This window comes from Bos mutus, chromosome 19, assembly GCF_027580195.1.
Source record: "Bos mutus isolate GX-2022 chromosome 19, NWIPB_WYAK_1.1, whole genome shotgun sequence".
NCBI lineage: Eukaryota > Metazoa > Chordata > Mammalia > Artiodactyla > Bovidae > Bos > Bos mutus.
Window position 1 is genome coordinate 59,176,851 of NC_091635.1, and position 19,043 is coordinate 59,195,893.

The 19,043-nt window shown below is 42.2% G+C and overlaps 1 pseudogene; it reads right to left on the reverse strand.

Moving 5' to 3' along the window:
* Nucleotides 1-552: 552 nt before the first annotated feature.
* Nucleotides 553-18,842, reverse strand: LOC138983951 (craniofacial development protein 2-like; annotated as a pseudogene).
* Nucleotides 18,843-19,043: the final 201 nt, after the last annotated feature.

Here is a 19,043-nt window from a genome sequence, read left to right on the forward strand (position 1 = left end):
AGAGGTTGAGATTGTCACGCATGTGTATGTTCCTCGGTTCTTTGTCTCGTCACAACAAAGATTTGGAGAGACAGATATTAAAGCCCTCGGCGCATCACAGCTCTTGGGTCTTGCACAAACTGTGCTACAGCTCTTAGGCAAATCAGTGTTACAGCCCTATTTTATTTAGAAGACAGCAAGAGAGAAAGTGAGAGTGAGAGAGAGAGAGAGCGCACACACGTGGGAGAGAGAGAGGATCCATCCGAAAGTGCTTTGGCTCCTCCTTTTATATGGTTTTTTCCTCCACGTGGGCCTGCCCTATTCAAACTGGGCTCAGCCAGGAGTGCTGTTTGTTCTGCCTGAAGTCTTCCTATGACCTTCCTTGTCTTTTAGCCACCTCTATTTTGGACTCCTTTTCCCTATTCTACCTACCTAACATTCCCGTCTCAAGAGATGGGAGGCCCAATTCTTTGGGTATAGGGACGTCGGGGTCTTTCTGGCTACTTCCTGCTGAACTGGGACGGTGAGGGGTATTGGGCCTCCCGCTCTTGCTAGTCTCAATCCTCAGAGTCCTTATAGCAGTGTCCAAGGGTGTGTGACATTTCCCGTGGTCGGCTGTAGTTCTATATCTTTGTTGAACTGGCACTGCATGTTGTAGCTGGTTGACCCAGATCTTCTTTTTCCATCCAAGACAAAGCTGCTTCCATCAGTGTACCAGATTTCCTCAGGATTGGTCAGAGGATCTTCTGACAATCCCTCTCGGGGTTTTGCCCAGTGGTCCAAGATTTCTAGACAAGAGTGAAAGGGGAGAGAGCCCTCAGGGGTAGGTAGGAGTATGGCTGGGTTAAGAACCTCACAAGAGGATATAGTGAGGCCTGGATTTTCCATCAGCATTACTTGATATCTGAGGATTATTTGATAAGACATCCATAAATGGCCTCTCCCATTTAGGAGTTGTTTTACTTGGTGGCTGGTAAAAATAGTTAGTTTGCCCCCAAAGGAGAGTTTAAAGCATCTTCTACCATGATTGCAATAGCTGCAAGATTTCAAAGGCAGAGGGGCCAGCCTCAGGTAGTTGGATTGAGCCTCTTGGATAAGTGAGCTACAGGCTGGGGCTCAGATCCCAACCTTTGAGTTAACACTCCCAAGGCTATTCCCTCTATTTCATGGACATAAAGTTGGAATGCTTTTTCTGGGTCTGGCAACCTCAAGGCAGGTGCCTGAGTTAAGACCTGTTTTAGTGTAGCCTCTGCCTTCTTTTGAGGAGTTCCCCACATCAGTGGGATTAAATCATCTCATCCCTTTAAGCTTTCATATAAGGGCTTGGCAATTAAACCACAGTTGGGTATCCAGATTCTACAATAATCAGTTAGCCCCAGGAAAGCTTGCAATTGTTTTCGAGTCGTGGAGGAGGGCAACTGGAGGATTTCTTGTGCCTGATCAGCAGACAGCCTCCTGGACCCGTGTGCAATCTGAACTCTCAGGTAGGTGACCTTTGTCTCGACCATCTGTGCCTTAGCACGGGAGACTTTCTGCCAAGAAAGTTTAGAGCCCTTTCTGCCAAGAAGTTTAGAACCTGAATTGCATGTTGTTGGGCACTTTTTTCATCTGAAGAGCAGATTAGTAGGTCATCTATGTATTGTAATATTGTCCCATTAGGTCCCAGGTCCAGATCTAGGAGGTCCTGGCTAAGGGCCTTTCTAAACAGGTGGGGGCTATCTCTGAACCCCTGAGGGGTTCAAGTCATCTGTCCAAGTCATCTGTTGGTGTTTTTCTCCTGGAGCTTCCCACTCAAAGGCAAAAAGGTATTGGGATTCTTTAGCCAGTGGTATGCAAAAAAATGCATCTTTGAGATCCAAGACTGTAAACCACTTGGCACTGGGTGGGATTTCTCCCAAGATTACATAGGGATTGGGTACTGTGGGATGGAGGATGACTACAGCTTCATTTATGATCCAGAGATCTTAAACCATTCGCCAGGTTCCATCTTTTTTCTTTACTGAGAGGATTGGGGTATTACATGGTAAACTGGTGGGGACCAATAGCTCACAAGCAAGGGATTTATTTATTAAAGGCTGTAATCCCTCCCGACCCTCTCTTTTGAGAGGATATTGTTTCTGGTTAGGAAACCAAGTGGGATCCCGGAGGACAATGATGACCGGCTCAGCTTGGTGGGTTCGTCCAGGAATCCCCTGGTCCCACACCTGGGGGTTAATTTTGTCTTCCCATGGGTTTTGGTCCCTCTCTATGAAGGTGTAATGGGTTCTTCAGTAGTAACCAGGAGCTGTAGAGCTCTAGGGCTGAAAAACTTCCCATCACAAGGGTGATCCCCAGTTTAGTGAGTATATCTCTTCCCAATAAGGGGGTAGGACACTCAGGGACCACCAGAAACTGGTGGGAAACTATTTGTCCATCCCAGCAACAAAGAAGTGGTCGGGTGAATCCTTTAGTAGTTGCTTTTCCTGTAGCACCCAAAATGGTACAGGTTTGGGAGGAGAAGGCCCCGGAGTAGGAGATCAAGACAGAGTAGGTAGCCCCTGTGTCAACTAAGAAATTCTCGGACTTAACTGCCACATCCAGTCGCACCCTTGGCTCCAGCCCCGTGATGGTTATCTGTGATAGGCGGGCTGGCTGGAGCAGGTCGCTTCAGTCCTCTTACACCATCGTGAAGGTAAGCTTGGCACTTGACCTTGAGGCTCTTGGGTCCCCAGGGCAGAGTGCTGCCCAATGTCCCAGTTGATGGTATTTGTGGCAAGCCATTCTAGGAGACTTGTCAAGGTTTGGACACTCTTTGGCCCAATGCCCCGCCTGTCTACAGATCAGGCATTTGTCTTGTGCCTTGCCCCTCAAGGACTCGGGGTTTGCCATAGGGTTTCTCTGGAGGGCGGCCAGCATCTGGGCATGCCTTGTCTCTTTCTTTCTCTCCTTCTCCTGGGCCTTGGCCTCCTTCTCCTGTTCTGTTATAAAAGGTATTGGTGGCTGTCTGGACCATCTCATCTAAAGAGGCAGCAGGGTCCTGCTGTTGTAGCTGCTGTAACTTAATTCCAATATCTGATGCACATTGGGACAGGAATTTGTCCTTTAAAACCACCTGTCCCTCATAAGAGTCTAAGTCCAGGTTGGTAAGCTTTTGGAGTACCTCTTTTAGCCTCTCCAGAAGGGCAATAGGGTTCTCATTGGGCTCCTGAGTTATTGCTGAGACCTGGGCATAGATGATTGCTTTTTATTGGGCTGCTTTCAGTCCTGCCTTCACACAGATTAGAAAATTATCTCTTTCCCATATGTGCTCAGGATCATTATAATTCCAATTAAGATTGAAGGACAGGACTGCAGTTTCCCCTACTGGGTATCTATCACTGGACATGTGGAGCCCTGTTGCATACCTCCGGGCTTCCTTTAAGACCCTGGTATGTTCAGGATCAGATAAAGTTTGACTAAATATGACCATGATGTCTTTCCACGTCAAGTCAAAGGCCAAGGTAATATGTTGGAGTGTATCTATATATTTGCCTGGGTCATCTGTATAGCTTCCCAGATCTTGTTTGATCTGTCTTAGTTCTAAGAGGGAGAAGGGCTTATGGACCCGGGTTGGTCCGAATTTTCCTCCAGTTTCAACTAAGGGACATACTCGAGCTGGCTTTTGTGGAGGAGGTGCTCCCGGATATGGAGGCAAGTTTGGGTATGAGGAAGGAGCACCAGGCAACTCGGGAGCTGTGGGAGGTGAGCCTTCAAGAGGAGGTTCCTTTTCTTGGTTGCCTGTGCTTAACACCATTTGCCTAGTGGGCTCATTTTGTTAGTTGGAAGAAAATTTGGACATAGGGGGTCTCTGTCAATTTCCCTTGTCTTTTGTAGAATAATTCTAATTGCAGGATGGTATTGTAATTTAAAGTTCCATCCTCAGGCCAGTGTTCCTCGTCCACCAGTGGATACTGTGGCCATGCAGTGGCACAAAAGAATTTCAAATGACTTCTCCTTAGAGCTAGAGGGCCGAACAGCTTCCAGTTATCAAGGATGCATCTCAAGGGCGTCTGCCAGGAAGTGTATTGGTTATTTCCCATCTGAAAGATAGTCATGACAGGGAGAAAAGAAAAAGACCTCTTTCGACTTCCTTAGGGGTGAGTCTTTCTGAAGCTTATCCTACCCAGAACTGGTACAACCTGAGAGCCAGGCATCCCCAGGTCAGGGTGCAGATCCCCGGGCAGGCTGAGGCATGACAGCCTCCTAGAGATCGAATCCCTGGGCAGGTCGAGGCATGATGGCCTCCCGAGAATTGGGTCCCTGGGCATGTCGAGGTGTGACGACCTCCTGGGACCCCTGGGACTAGAGGATCCCCGAGGCATGACAACCTTTCAAAGACAGATCCCTAGGCAGGTCAAAGCGTAATGACCTCCTGGGACCCCCCCAGACTGGAGTTTGGGCATCCCCAAGATCTCCAGTGTGACCAGTGCTGGGTAGGATTAGGGGGTTGGATATTATAGAGTATTTCCCTCCCAAGGCCAGCTATTTTCTGGTTGTCTCTCCAGAAGATTGTAGAGGCAACCTTGTGGGTCTGGATGGGGCTCAGGAAAAGAGCATGAAACAGGAGGGAAGGGGGCAGAGCACAACCTTTGAAGGAATAACATAGCACAAGGGTATAATGTAAACCAATTAAAATCATTTGGTTCCAAGATGATTCAAGTAAACCTTAATCCCCAATCTGCCACCCAGAAGTGGCAGGACAGCTCCAAGGCATGGTCAAAAGAGGGAGGAGTGGGTGGTTCCCCAATGGCTGGGATGATCCTCTCACTCATTAGCATATGAATTCCATCCCCTCACAAAAATCTAGCCAGGCCTAATTCCATGGCCTCAGCCCTTGCCCTCGGCAACAGTTCACATCCTGAAGGGTGGCTTCTCTCTGGAATCTAACAAATCTACCTCTTATCGCTTTGTCTCTCAACGAATTTTTGCAATGAGACATCAGAGTCTGAGTTTCATTAGTTTTGGCCGGGCTTGAGTCCCGGGAGAGAGCTGAAGGATGGGAAGAAAAAGCAGTGGGAAAAACGTGCCAAGGAATCCCCTTCATAGCCCGCAGGAAAATTTGCTGAATATCTGACCGGTGCTCACAATTTCATTGGTCTAATCCTTGGCACAGAGAAAAGAAAGGACAGAAGAACCCCCACCGGCTTGGGTAACAGCTACTGGGACTCAGCAGATAGCGCCTTTGGGACATGCTGAGGAGTAGCCTCTCCAGAGTTCCTCAATTGTGCCCCCTGCTGCCCACCTGTTCATGGGAGGTTTGAGGAAACAAGAAACGATAGATTGTAATGGTCCCTCCAGCCATAGGAGTGAGGACCTCTTACCTAAACCGGAGGTCTTCTGGAATCTGAGACTGGCCTGCGTGAGCTTTCTGCTGAGTTCATTTTTCGCTGTCCCGGTTTCCAGAACAATGGGCCTTCCCCTGAGCTGGGTTTCTTTGCCTTCCACAAGTGTGGGAGCTTCGCTGAGTTGGGCTCCTGCTGTGCTTGGCCTCTTCCTCGAAGAGGTTGTTTCAGCCAGGTTAAATCCGAGTCACGGCACCATAGATGTCACGCAAGTGTATGTTCCTAGGTTCTTTGTCTCATCACAACAAAGATTTGGAACGACAGACATTAAAGCCCTCTGCGTGTCACAGCTCTCGGGTCTTGGACAAACCGTGCTACAACTCTTAGGCAAATCAATGTTATTCTATTTTATTTAGTAGCTCTATTTCATTTAGTAGATAGCAGGAGAGAGAATGAGAGTAAGAGAGAGAGAGAGAGCGCTCACACATGGGAGAGACAGAGTCCATCCGAAAGCACTTTGGCTCCTCCTTTTATATGGTTTTGCCCTCCACCTGGGCCTGCCCTATTCAAATTGGGCTCAGCCAGGAGTGCTGTTTGTTCTGCCTGAAGTCTTCACTCTGGTCCTTGGACCTTCCTTTGACTTTCCTTGTCTTTTAGCCACCTCCGTTTTAGATTCCTTTTCCCTATTCTACCTACCTAACAAGATGATTGGACACTGACTCAATGGACATGAGTTTGAGCATACTCTGGGAGATGGTGAAGGACAAGGAAGCCTGGTGTACTGTAGTCCATAGGGTCACAAAGAGTCAGACATGACTTCGTGACTCAACATCATTCTGGGATGAGTAGGAATGCTATTTTCTATTATAAACCCATATTGTACTGTGACTGTGATAAATTTACATAAGTTTTCATTCTTTTTGGTTCCCTGAAACATTATTTTGGTACATAAATTCTTTATATTAATGCTAAAAACAAGTAATTTCTCATAATAGTTTCAAGAGAGTAATTTCTCATACATAACCAGTCTTCAGTCTAAATTTTCAGCTCAGTTTATCTTGCTCTACTTAGAGTAACAATGTTGTTCAATTCATCTCTTTTACACTCTAATTCTGATAAACCACACACACACAGAAGATGCCTTAAATCAATGAAGGAGGATATTAGCATCTCAGATAATAGCAGCTTGGAAAGTAAGAGAGCTTTTGTTTTTCCTTAAAATATGATTTTGACCCTCAGTAGTGAGTAAACAATTTTTTTAAATTGAAATATAATTGATTCACAATGTTGTGTTAGTTTCTGCTGTACAGCAAAGTGAATCATTTACACATAAACAGATATCCACTCTTTTTTAGGATTATTTTCCCATATAGTTCATTACAGACTATTGTAATGGAGTTGCCTGTGCTATAGAGTAGGTTCTTATTAGTTATTTATTTTATTTATACTAATGTCTATATGCTAACCTCAATTTTCTATTTTATTTCTTTTTCTTCACCACCACCCAGCTTTCTACATCTTTGACTCTGTTTCAGTTTTTAAATAAGTTCATTTTTATTTATTTATTTATCTTTAGATTCCACATACAACCTATATCATATGATATTTGTCTTTCTGGGTGACTTTTTTCACTCAGTATAATAATTTCTAGGTCCATCCATGTTGTTGCACCTAGCATCCTTTCATTATTTTTTGACTGAATAATATTCCACTGTATATAAACACCATATTTTTATCCATTAATATGTTAATAGTCATTTACATTGCTTTGATGTCTTGGCTATTGTAAGTGGAGCTGCAGTGGATATTGGGGAACAAGGGTCTTTTTGAATTATGGTTTTCTCTGAATATATACCCAGTAGTGGGATTGTTGTCATAAGATAGTTCTATTTTTAGTTTTTTATGGAACCTCCATCCTGTTCTCTGCAGTGGTTATATCAATTTATATTCCCACCATCAGTGTAGTAGGGTTCCCTTTTCTCAACACCCTGTGCTGCACTTACTGTCTGTAGACTTCTTGATGATGACCATTCTGACCTCTGTGAGTTTATACTCACAGATGTAGTGATGTAGAGCATCTTCTCATGTTCTTTATGACAATCTATATGTCTTTGGAGAACTGTCTAGAGCCTCTGCCTGTTTATTTATTCATTTATTTATTTTTTTTACATAGCATTAATGGTGTTGCTGAGTTCACACGCACTCTACTCACTGCATGACAGGCTAATGAATCCAAGAAATGAGGTGTTGAGACAAGGACTACAACTTTATTTGGAAAGCCAGCTGACTGAGAAAATTGAAGACTATTGTCTCAAAGTAACCATCTTATTAGAATCTGGATGCCAAGTTGTCTTATAGAGACAGAAAGAAGCAATAAGGAAGTAAATTCAAAAGGCAAAATAGAGAAGGAGAGACAGTGGAGAAGTAGAATGAAAAAGGCCCTCAGTCTTTCAAAACATCTCCAGGCCAGCCTCAGGGAAGAGATGTTTCAGTTTCTTCTTTTCACAGTTGGGCAGGGTCAGATTATCTCTCTGTGAGCTAAACGAATGTGTTTTAGTACAACAGTCAAGCTAAGGGTCAGGGTCCTCTGAGGCAGGTCATTATATATCATTGTAATAACAAAAGCAACAAAAAGCAGGTCAAAGAAACAGTTCCAAATGGACTCACAATTGGCTTCTCCATGCAACAATTCCCCACTGTCAGAGTCCATTCCAAAATCTTTTGAAAAAAAGGGGATGATGACTGTCTGCTTCATCAGATGGATTTTTCTGGGAGTGGTCACCATTGGGGCTAGTGTTTCAAGTGTTATTTGTCTTCATTTTGCTCCCCCGTTGGAAAGTGTTTATTTTACACCTATATACTTAGAAATATAGGACTTTAAACCCAGGAAGCTACATTTCATGTTAAGGAATTTAGTGCTTATCTATCTAGGGTAAGGTACAAAAGTCAGGGTTCATTAACATCATATCCTTGGCATATACCTCCACTATCTGGGGCCTGTGATTCTGTATTCTAAGAGTAGTCACAGGGTTCACTATAGGGAATGCCTTAGATGGCAGGTATTCTCCTTCCTCAGGATTCATCATCTCACGTTGGAGAGTTGCAATTGCTGATTCCATTTCTCAGGTCTTTCCTTCTTGGTCAGAAATTTGACCAATATTTGTAAGACATTTCATGATCAACTTTTGTCCCATGACACTGAGAGTCTCATCCCAGTGTAGGCAAAAATTCTTGACATGCCACTCAAGCTGTTAAATTTTGGACCAGGCCCCATCAGTAATTTAAAATTCTCTGAATTCTTTCTAACTGTAATCCAGGATACCTTTACCCTTTCTTGTTGCTTCTTCCCATACCTAGAATCACACTATTACAATTGTGGTGTGGTGGTTTAGTCGCTAAGTCGTGTCGAACTCTTGCAGCCCCATGGACTGTAGTCTGTCAGGTTCCTCTGGCCATAGGATTCTCCAGGCAAGCATACTAGAGTGGGTTGCCATTTCCTTCACCAGGGGATCTTCCAGACCCAGGGAATGAACCTGGGTCTTCTGCATTGCAGGCAAATTCTTTACCCACTGAGATACGAGGGAATCCCACTGACTTTCTCAAAATATTTAGCCATATAATTTTTGTTGGGGGCCAGTTACACATTGTTTACTGCAAGGGAAAATAATCTTATAAATCTTAGACAGGATTTAAGTTATGCAGCTTGTAACACTGACAATGACATATTGCAGCAGGAAGACACAAAACACAATTTGAAAATAAATAACAAATTTAAACAATGATTGTTATAACTAGTTGCAATCCAACTGCAATAATCAAGCAATCAAGGGAGAGATAACTTATTTATTGAGATAAATAAGTTTCACTGCAGTTTCATATACTGGTAATGCATGCTTAGATATGACTTAATATTTGACACAAGCATACGTTTCTGACAGGATCAGCAAGGTAGAGAGAAATAGATAACTGCTTCAATTTTGCTCAGAAAAGACATAATTTACCAAGTTACTGCAAATCATAATTAGCTTAAGTTCAGTTCAGTTGCCAGTCTTATCTGACCTTTTGCATCCACATGCACTGCAGCACACCAGGCTTCCCTGTCCACCACCAACTCCCAGAACTTGCTCAAACTCATATCCAATGAGTTGGTGGTGATGCCATCCAACCATCTCCTCTTCCATAGTTAGTTTAAGGAGAAGTTTTCTCTTACACATGGAAAACAAAGATTTTAAAGCAATAATTCTTTTAGAAAGAAACCACAAAAATTATAACCATATTTACAGTTCACTCAGTTCTATGTAACTAATTCTTTTTGTTAACAGTTTTATGAAGCCATCAGGTTTCCCATTAGAATTTTTTATTTTTTTTTACTCATTTCAGCATGATTACCAGAAAGTCAGAAACTTGTGTTTATCTAAATTCCTTTTATAAATCTTTTTGAAGAAGAGGCATTTTTGCAAAGACATCAGAGTAAAACCATAACTGTATGTACTGACAAAAGACTTATGAAGACAAGTTTAGATATGATTTCAATGTAATTGACAAAGCAACCTGGTTCCTGCTGTGACATACAACACTTTCATATAATAACTAGAAGACATATATTTTTAGGCACTCCATATGATCTCTAGAATATCTGTATCATTTGCCATATAACTTAAAATGTATCACTCATTTGACAACACCTCCCACGTAGTTTAACATACTAAGTGGACCTAATTTGTTTAATATCTTGAATTGGGTGTTTGGGGGGTCCTTTAACATATCCCAAAGTACAAATCAGATCAGATCAGATTAGTCACTCAGTTGTGTCCGACTCTTTGAGACCCCATGAATTGCAGCACACCAGGCCTCCCTGTCAATCACCAACTCCCGGAGTTCACTCAGATTCACATCCATCGAGTCAGTGATGCCATCCAGCCATCTCATCCAATGTCATCCCCTTCTCCTCTTGCCCCCAATCCCTCCCAGCATCAGAGTCTTTTCCAATGAGTCAACTCTTAGCATGAGGTGGCCAAAGTACTGGAGTTTCAGCTTTAGCATCATTCCTTCCAAAGAAATCCCAGGGCTGATCTCCTTCAGAATGGACTGGTTGGATCTCCTTGCAGTCCAAGGGACTCTCAAGAGTCTTCTCCAACACCACAGTTCAAAAGCATCAATTCTTCGGCGCTCAGCCTTCTTCACAGTCCAACTCTCATATCCATACATGATCACAGGAAAAACCATAGCCTTGACTAGACGGAGCTTTGTTGGCAAAGTAATGTCTCTGCTTTTGAATATGTTATTTAGGTTGGTCATAACTTTCTTTCCAAGGAGTAAGCGTCTTTTAATTTCATGGCTGCAGTCACCATCTGCAATGATTTTGGAGCCCCCAAAAATAAAGTCTGACACTATTTCCACTGTTTCCCCATCTATTTCCCATGAAGTGATGGGACCGGATACCATGATCTTCATTTTCTGAATGTTGAGCTTTAACCCAACTTTTTCTCTCTACTTTCACTTTCATCAAGAGTCTTTTTCGTTCCTCTTCACTTTCTGCCATAAGGGTGGTATCATCTGCATATCTGAGGTTATTGATATTTCTCCCGCAATCTTGATTCCAGCTTGTGTTTCTTCCAGTTCAGCATTTCTCATGATGTACTCTGCATATAAGTTAAATAAACAGGGTGACAATATACAGCCTTGATGTACTCCTTTTCCTATTTGGAACCAGTCTGTTGTTCCATGTCCAGTTCTAACTGTTGCTTCCTGATTTGCATACAAATTTTTCAAGAGGAAGATCAGGTGGTCTGGTATTCCCATCTCTTTCAGAATTTTCCACAGTTGATTGTGATCCACACAGTCAAAGGCTTTGGCAGTCAATAAATCAGAAATAAATGTTTTTCTGGAACTCTCTTGCTTTTTCCATGATCCAGCAGATGTTGGCAATTTGATCTCTGGTTCCTCTGCCTTTTCTAAAACCAGCTTGAACATCAGGAAGTTCATGATTCACATATTGCTGAAGCCTGGCTTGGAGAATTTTGAGCATTACTTTACTAGCATGTGAGATGAGTGCAATTGTGCGGTAGTTTGAGCATTCTTTGGCATTGCCTTTCTTTGGGATTGGAATGAAAACTGACCTTTTCCAGTCCTGTGGCCACTGCCGAGTTTTCCAAAGTTGCTGGCATATTGAGTGCAGCACTTTCACAGCATCATCTTTCAGGATTTGAAATAGCTCAACTGGAATTCCATCACCTCCACTAGCTTTGTTCATAGTGATGCTTTCTAAGGCCCACTTGACTTCATATTCCAGGATATCTGGATCTAGGTCAGTGATCACACCATTGTGATTATCTGGGTCGTGAAAATGTTTTTTGTATAGTTCTGTGTATTCTTGCCATCTCTTCTTAATATCTTCTGCTTCTGTTAGGTCCATACCATTTCTGTCCTTTATCGAGCTCATCTTTGCATGAAATGTTCCTTTGGTAATTCTGATTTTCTTGAAGAGATCTCTCGTCTTTCCCATTCTGTTGTTTTCCTCTATTTCTTTGCATTGGTCGCTGAGGAAGGCTTTCTTATCTCTTCTTGCTTTTCTTTGGAACTCTGCATTCAGATGTTTATATCTTTCCTTTTCTCCTTTGCTTTTCACTTCTCTTCTTTTCACTGCTATTTGTAAGGCCTCCCCAGACAGCCATTTTGCTTTTTTGCATTTCTTTTCCATGGGGATGCTCTTGATCCCTGTCTCCTGTACAATGTCACGAACCTCTTTCCATAGTTCATCAGGCACTGTATGTATCAGATCTAGGCCCTTAAATCTATTTCTCACTTCTACTGTATAATCATAAGGGATTTTAAATAGGTCATACCTGAATGGTCTAGTGGTTTTCCCTACTTTCTTCAATTTAAGTCTGAATTTGGCAAAAAGTTATCCAGAGTTAATTTGATTTGAGAAGGTTTGTTAGAAGAACTTTTTTTTTTTTTTTCTCTAAAACTCAAAAGTAGCATAGGCTTTATGAAGCAATAATTATTTACTTAGCCAAAGTGTCAGTAAAAGATTTCAAAGTCAAATACAGAACAGATCAGTTAAGAAAGAAACTTAAAGTCTGATATCAAAGGCATTTCGGCATCTTCAGAAAACTTTTCTGCTTTAACAGAGAGAAAAACCAAATTTACATTTTGTACCAGCTTAATTTAAAGGTTAATTTACCAAGTTAAACTTGTTTTAAAATTAGTCAGTCCTGAATGATCATATACAACTCTTTTTGGGGTGCATTTTCCAGAAATTTTTAATCATTTAACTTGCTTTAGCACAGTGTTAACTTTCAAGTTACAGAATATCTAGAGAAATCCTAAAACATGTATTTCTAGAAGTTCATTTAAAACCCTTTCTCATTTGTTGTTTCCTCCCTCGAAAGTTTCTTCACATTGAGTTGCTTTCCTTGTTGATGAATGCGTAACAGGTATAAGATCTTATTTAGCTTATGTTAAACCTAGGGACAATAAAAACATCATACTTAGATCACCAAACTTGAAATATTAATACAAGGTACTAATTTAATATTAAACATTTCCTAGTTCATGTCAATCTGAAACTCCTTTAACTTAATTTCTCTTGTATTTAGAATTGTTTGGTTTATTTAAACCAATTAAATTGAACTGTTTTACAAATCACCCATGGCAACACTATCCAAAGACAAGTAGTGAAGTAGTGAAGTCTCTCAGTCGTGTCCAACTCTTTGCAACCCCATGGACTGTAGCCTACCAGGCTCCTCAATCCATGGAATTTTCCAGGCAAGAGTACTGGAGTGGGTTGCTATTTCCTTCTCCAAAGACAAAGATATATGCAAATAGACCAACAGAAAGGCTTCAGTCCTTATTTCAAGATTTCAGTCCTGAGTCAGGTACAGCAATGTAAAATCCATCATTTTGCAAAAGAGATGGAATTAAAATTAGGTTTCAGACAAATGGAACAAGTCAAGGTCACTTCACTAGTTGGATAAATATTTGCAGAAAAAGCAATTTCCAATTACCTTGGACAAGCAAGCTTCTACTTACTCTCTTTAAAATTTGTGTTTTAAAAAGATAGCAAAGATAAGTGTTCCTAAGAAGACCCAATAGGATTTCTGCATCTTTAAAGATACAAGCAAGTTCTTCCTAGGATGATTTTGTTTCCCTTTTGTTTAATATTTACAAGCCTCTTATCAGGGAAGGTTTTAGGAGTGGTAAAAGCATTTTTGGAGCCACCCTTCTGGTCTTGTAAAGACCACATATGCAATACAAGACAGCTTTTTTTTTTTTCTTTTTGAAAGTGTTAGGTGACTACCTCAATGAAAATGAAGGACTGACATACCCATTAGTTTTACTTTTCCTCACGTACCTTAGTGGAGAAGGCCTCTTGGGAAGACTCACATGCAGTATCTAGACTCCTGTAAATCAATATAGACCAAGGAGTTAAGAGTTGAAGGTAACAGGAAAGACAGGTTGAAGAATTTCCTCACATAGTCAGCACACAAGGGAGAGTGGACTCAGTATTTTGCTTGAATCAATATATGCCTGATGTTGCATGGAAATGTCTTGACAGGGGCAGACACTAAATGTCTGATCCATTCTGTGATCCCCTTATCCTGTCACAGGGGTCTTCAATCAGCAGGTGCCTTAATGGCTTTTAAGTGCCTGACCTATGCCCACACAATTTTAAGTGGTCTGGTCCTCAGCTTAAGGGAGAAAGAGGAAAGGAGGGCCCTGACCTGCTTGGGTGGCAGCTATTGGGACACAAAGGGCTGTGGGGCCCTAGGAACACACCTGAGAGTAACCCTGGCCAGAGTTCCTCAACTGCTTCCATAGCCACTGGCCTATTCACAGAGAGCTCTAGGAGAAAGAAATGAGAAACCATAGAGGAAGAGTTAGAGAAAGCAGTTAGTATATCTCTGCATTGCCAAATACCTGTGCATTACAAAAGTAATCAGAAAAAAAAACAAAATCTAGCCAGCTGAGAAGTCACATTAAAGTGATCCCATTAGACCTGAAAGGTCTGAGTTTTCCTTCAAAGGAAAAGTTTTCAAACTGGAGCTGAAGCTCCTAGCTCTCAAAATTACCCAGGGCTCCTATAGGGAAATTAGAATCAGACACCTCAAATCCAAGGGAGGCCCTAGGCCTGTTCATTTATTATTAGTATGTTCCTCTTCTTTGCAAAGTGCTTCTAACTGTCAGATTGTATAATTGTGAGACAGAGGACATTGCTTTTCTGATGCTAACATATATTGGGTTCACACCCTCTTACAATAGTATACTGTATCTTTCTTAATCATAGGCTCACAGTTATATTTTGCTCATTTATCTAATATATGTGCCAAAAGGCTTTCTTTTGGGATGGATGAAGTATTTCCCATTTTTACAAGTTTGATAACACCAAAACATAGAAAACATAGGCAAATTCTAGCAAAGAGAGCAAAAACAAATTCCAGCATCAAGATACAAATGAACTGGTTCCCAAATCAGGTAAATAAATTTGCCCTACAAGACAAATATGTTAATTCCAACTACTGTAGGCTTGTGCCCACAAGAACTAGATCCCCAGTGAAATGGTTCCAGGTAGAATCAAACACTTCTGTTCTCCAAGAGCATACCCCAACCAAACTGGCTTGTCCCATAAAGGAAAATCCCAAATTTGGGGGGCAGGGTATGTTCTTGGTATGCACATCAGAGTGACTTATCCTACAAAATTGAGTCTGTCAACTTGCAACAAAAAGGACATACAGCACAGACAAGTCAGTTCCTAAATCAAATAAATAAAGTTTACCCTACAAAACAATTGAACTAACCCCAACTAGGCTGCCCACCCCCACATGAACTTGTTCCCTAATGAACTGGTTCCAACTGAAAGTGAAGTCGCTCACTTTGCGACCCCATGGACCATAACCTACCAGGCTCCTCTGTCCAGGGGATTTTCCAGACAAGACTATTGGAGTGGGTTGCCATTTCCTTCTCCAGGGGATCTTCCCGACCTAGCAATCAAACCTGGGTCTCCCACATTGCAGGCAGAAGCTTTACCATCTGAGCCACCAGGGAAGCCCTGGTTCCAACTGAACCAGTTCCCTAATCAGGTAAATAAATTGTACCCTATAAAACAGATGAACTAATCCCAACTAGGGTAGGCTTGTCGCCACAATAACGAGTTCCCCAATAAACTGGTTCCAACTTTTGTAGAGTCCAACAATTCCCCTCTCCAAAAATTGGGCACAAGGGATATACTGACTCACAACACAAAAGGAACAAAAACTTACCAACAAATTTGAGTCTGTTGACCTGTAGTTTGTCAATTCTGTCAACTACAAATTGACAGAAACCAAGAGCATTGCCAAAACTGAATAACAAAGGCATTTGCCATCTGCCTCTATGGAGACTGAACCCCATGATACTACCTCCGTTGACTTTCAAAAACCCCTGAGGGAGTTCAGGGTAGAGTGAGGAACTCTGCTCCAGGGAATCTGGTGGGACAGGTCTTTGGATAGTTGGATACTTTTCAGTTCAGTTCAGTTCAGTCGCTCAGTCGTATCCGACTCTTTGCGACCCCGTGAATTGCAGCATGCCAGGCCTCCCTGTCCATTACGAATTCTCAGAGTCCACCCAAACCCATGTCCATTGAGTCAGTGATGCCATCCAACCATCTCATCCTCTGTCACCACCTTCTCCTCCTACCCTCAATCTTTCCCAGAATCAGGGTCTTCAAATCAGCTCTTCACATCAGGTGGCCAAAGTATTGGAGTTCCAGCTTCAAAATCAGTTCTTCCAATGAACACCCAGGACTGATCTCCTTTAGGATGGACTGGTTGGATCTCCTTGCAGTCCAAGGGACTCTCAAGAGTCTTCTCCAGCACCACAGTTCAAATGATCAATTCTTCTGTGCTCAGCTTTCTTTATAGTCCAACTCTCACATACACACATGACCACTGGAAAAACCATACCCTTGACTAGACAGACCTTTGTTGGCAAAGTCATGTCTCTGCTTTTTAATACACTGTCTAGGTTGGTCATAATTTTCCTTCCAAGGAGTAAGCATCTTTTAATTTCATGGCTGCAGTCACCATCTGCAGTGATTTTGGAGCCCCCCAAAATAATTTCCATTGTTTCCCCATCTATTTCCCATGAAGTGATGAGACCGGATGCCATGATCTTCGTTTTCTGAATGTTGAGCTTTAAGCCAACTTTCCCACTCTCCTCTTTCACTTTCATCAAGAGGCTCTTTAGTTCTTCTTCCCTTTCTCCCATAAGGGTGGTGGCAGCTGCATATCTGAAGTTACTGATATTTCTCCTGGCAATCTTGATTCCAGCTTGTGCTTCCTCCATGTCCAGATTCTCATGATGTACTCTGCATAGAAGTTAAATAAGCAGGGTGACAATATACAGCCTTGACATACTCCTTTTCCAATTTGGAACAAGCCTGTTGCTCCATGTCCAGTTCTAACTGTTCCTGACCTGCATATAGGTTTCCCAAGAGGCAGGTCAGGTGGTCTGGCATTCCCATCTCTTTCAGAATTTTCCACAGTTTATTGTGATCCACTCAGTCAAAGGCTTTGGCATAGTCAATAAAGCAGAAAGTGATGCTTTTCTGGAACTCTCTCATTTTTTCAATGATCCAGCGGATGTTGGCAATTTGATCTCTGGTTCCTCTCCCTTTTCTAAAACCAGCTTGAACATCTCGAAGTTCATGGTTCACATACTGCTGAAACCAGGCTTGCAGAATTTTAAGCATTACTTTACTAGTGTGTGGAAGTGAAAGTGAAGTTGCTCAGTCATGTCCGACTCTCTGCGACCCCATGGACTGTAGCCTATCAGGCTTCTCCGTCCATGGGATTTTCCAGGCAAGAGTGCTGGAGTGGATTGCTATTTCTATCTCCAGGGGATCTTTCTGACCCAGGAATTGAACCCGGGTCTCACGCATTGCAGGCAGACGCTTTACCGTCTGAGGCACCAGGGAAGTCCACTAGTGTGTGAGATGAGTGCAATTTTGCAGTTTGTTTGAGCATTCTTTGGCATTGCCCTTCTTTGGGATTAGAATGAAAACTGACCTTTTCCAGTCCTGTGGCCACTGCTGAGTTTTCCAAATTTGCTGGCATATTGAATGCAGCACTTTCACAGCATCATCTTTCAGGATTTGAAATAGCTCAACTGGAATTCCATCACCTCCACTAGCTTTGTTCGTAGTGATGCCCACTTGACTTCACATTCCAGGATGTCTGACTCTAGGTGAGTGATCACACCATCATGATTATCTGGGTCGTGAAGATCTTTTTTTGTACAGTTCTTCTGTGTATTCTCTTCTTAATATCTTCTGCTTCTGTTAAGTCCATACCATTTCTGTACTTTATCACACCCATTTTTGCATGAAATGTTCCCTCAGTATCTCTAATTTTCTTGAAGAGCTCTCTAGTCTTTCCCATTCTATCTTTTCCCTCTATTTCTTTGCATTGATCGCAGAGGAAGGCTTTCTTATCTCTCCTTGCTATTCTTTGGAACTCTGCATTCAAATGGGCATATCTTTCCTTTTCTCCTCTGCTTTTTGCTTCCCTTCTTTTCACAGCTATTTGTAAGGCCTCCTCAGACAGTCATTTTGCTTTTTTGAATTTCTTTTTCTTGGGGATGATCTTGATCCCTGTCTCCTGTACAATGTCACGACCCTCTGTCCTTAGTTCATCAGGAACTCTATCAGATCTAGTCCCTTAAATCTATTTCTGACTTCCACTGTATAGTCATAAGGGATTTGATTTAGGTTATAGCTCAATGATCTAGTGGTTTTCTCCTCTTTCTTCAATTTCAGTCAGAATTTGGCAGTAAGGAGTTCATGGTCTGAGGCACAGTCAGCTCCTGGTTTTGTTTTTGCTGACTGTATAGAGCTTCTCCATCTTTGGCTGCAAAGAATATAATCAGTCTGAATTTGGTGTCAACCATTTGGTGATGTCCATGTGTAGAATCTTCTCTTGTGTTGTTGGAAGAGGGTGTTTGCTATGACCAGTGTGTTCTCTTGGCAGAACTCTCTTAGCCTTTGGCCTGCTTCCTTCTGTACTTCAAGACCAAATCTGCCTGTTACTCCAGGTGTTTCTTTACTTCCTACTTTTGCATTCCAGTCCCCTATAATGAAAAGGATATCAGTTTTGGGTGTTAGTTCTAGAAGGTCTTGCAGGTCTTCATAGAACTGTTCAACTTCAGCTTCTTCAGCATTACTGGTTGCGGCATAGACTTGGATTACTGTGATATTGAATGGTTTGCCTTGGAAACGGACAGAGATCATTCTGTTGTTTTTGAGATTGCATCCAAGTATTGCATTTTGGACTCTTTTGTTGACCATGATGGCTATTCCATTTTTTCTAAGGGATTCCTGCCCACAGTAGTAGATTTCGTGGTCATCTGAGTTAAATTCACCCACTCCAGTCCATCTTAGTTTGCTTATTCCTAGAATGTCAATGTTCACTCTTGCCATCTCCTATTTGACACTTCCAATTTGCCTAGATTCATGGACCTAACATTCTAGGTTCCTATGCAATACTGCTCTTTATGGCACTGAACCTTGCTTCTATCACCAGTCCCATCCACATCTGGGTATTGCTTTTGCTTTTGCTCCATCCCTTCATTCTTTCTGGAGTTATTTCTCCACTGATCTCCAGTAGCATATTGGGCACCTACCAACCTGGGGGCGTTCACGTTTCAGTGTCCTATCTTTTTGCCTTTCCATGCTGTTCATGGGGTTCTCAAGGCAAAAATAATGAAGTGGTTTGCCATTCCCTTCTC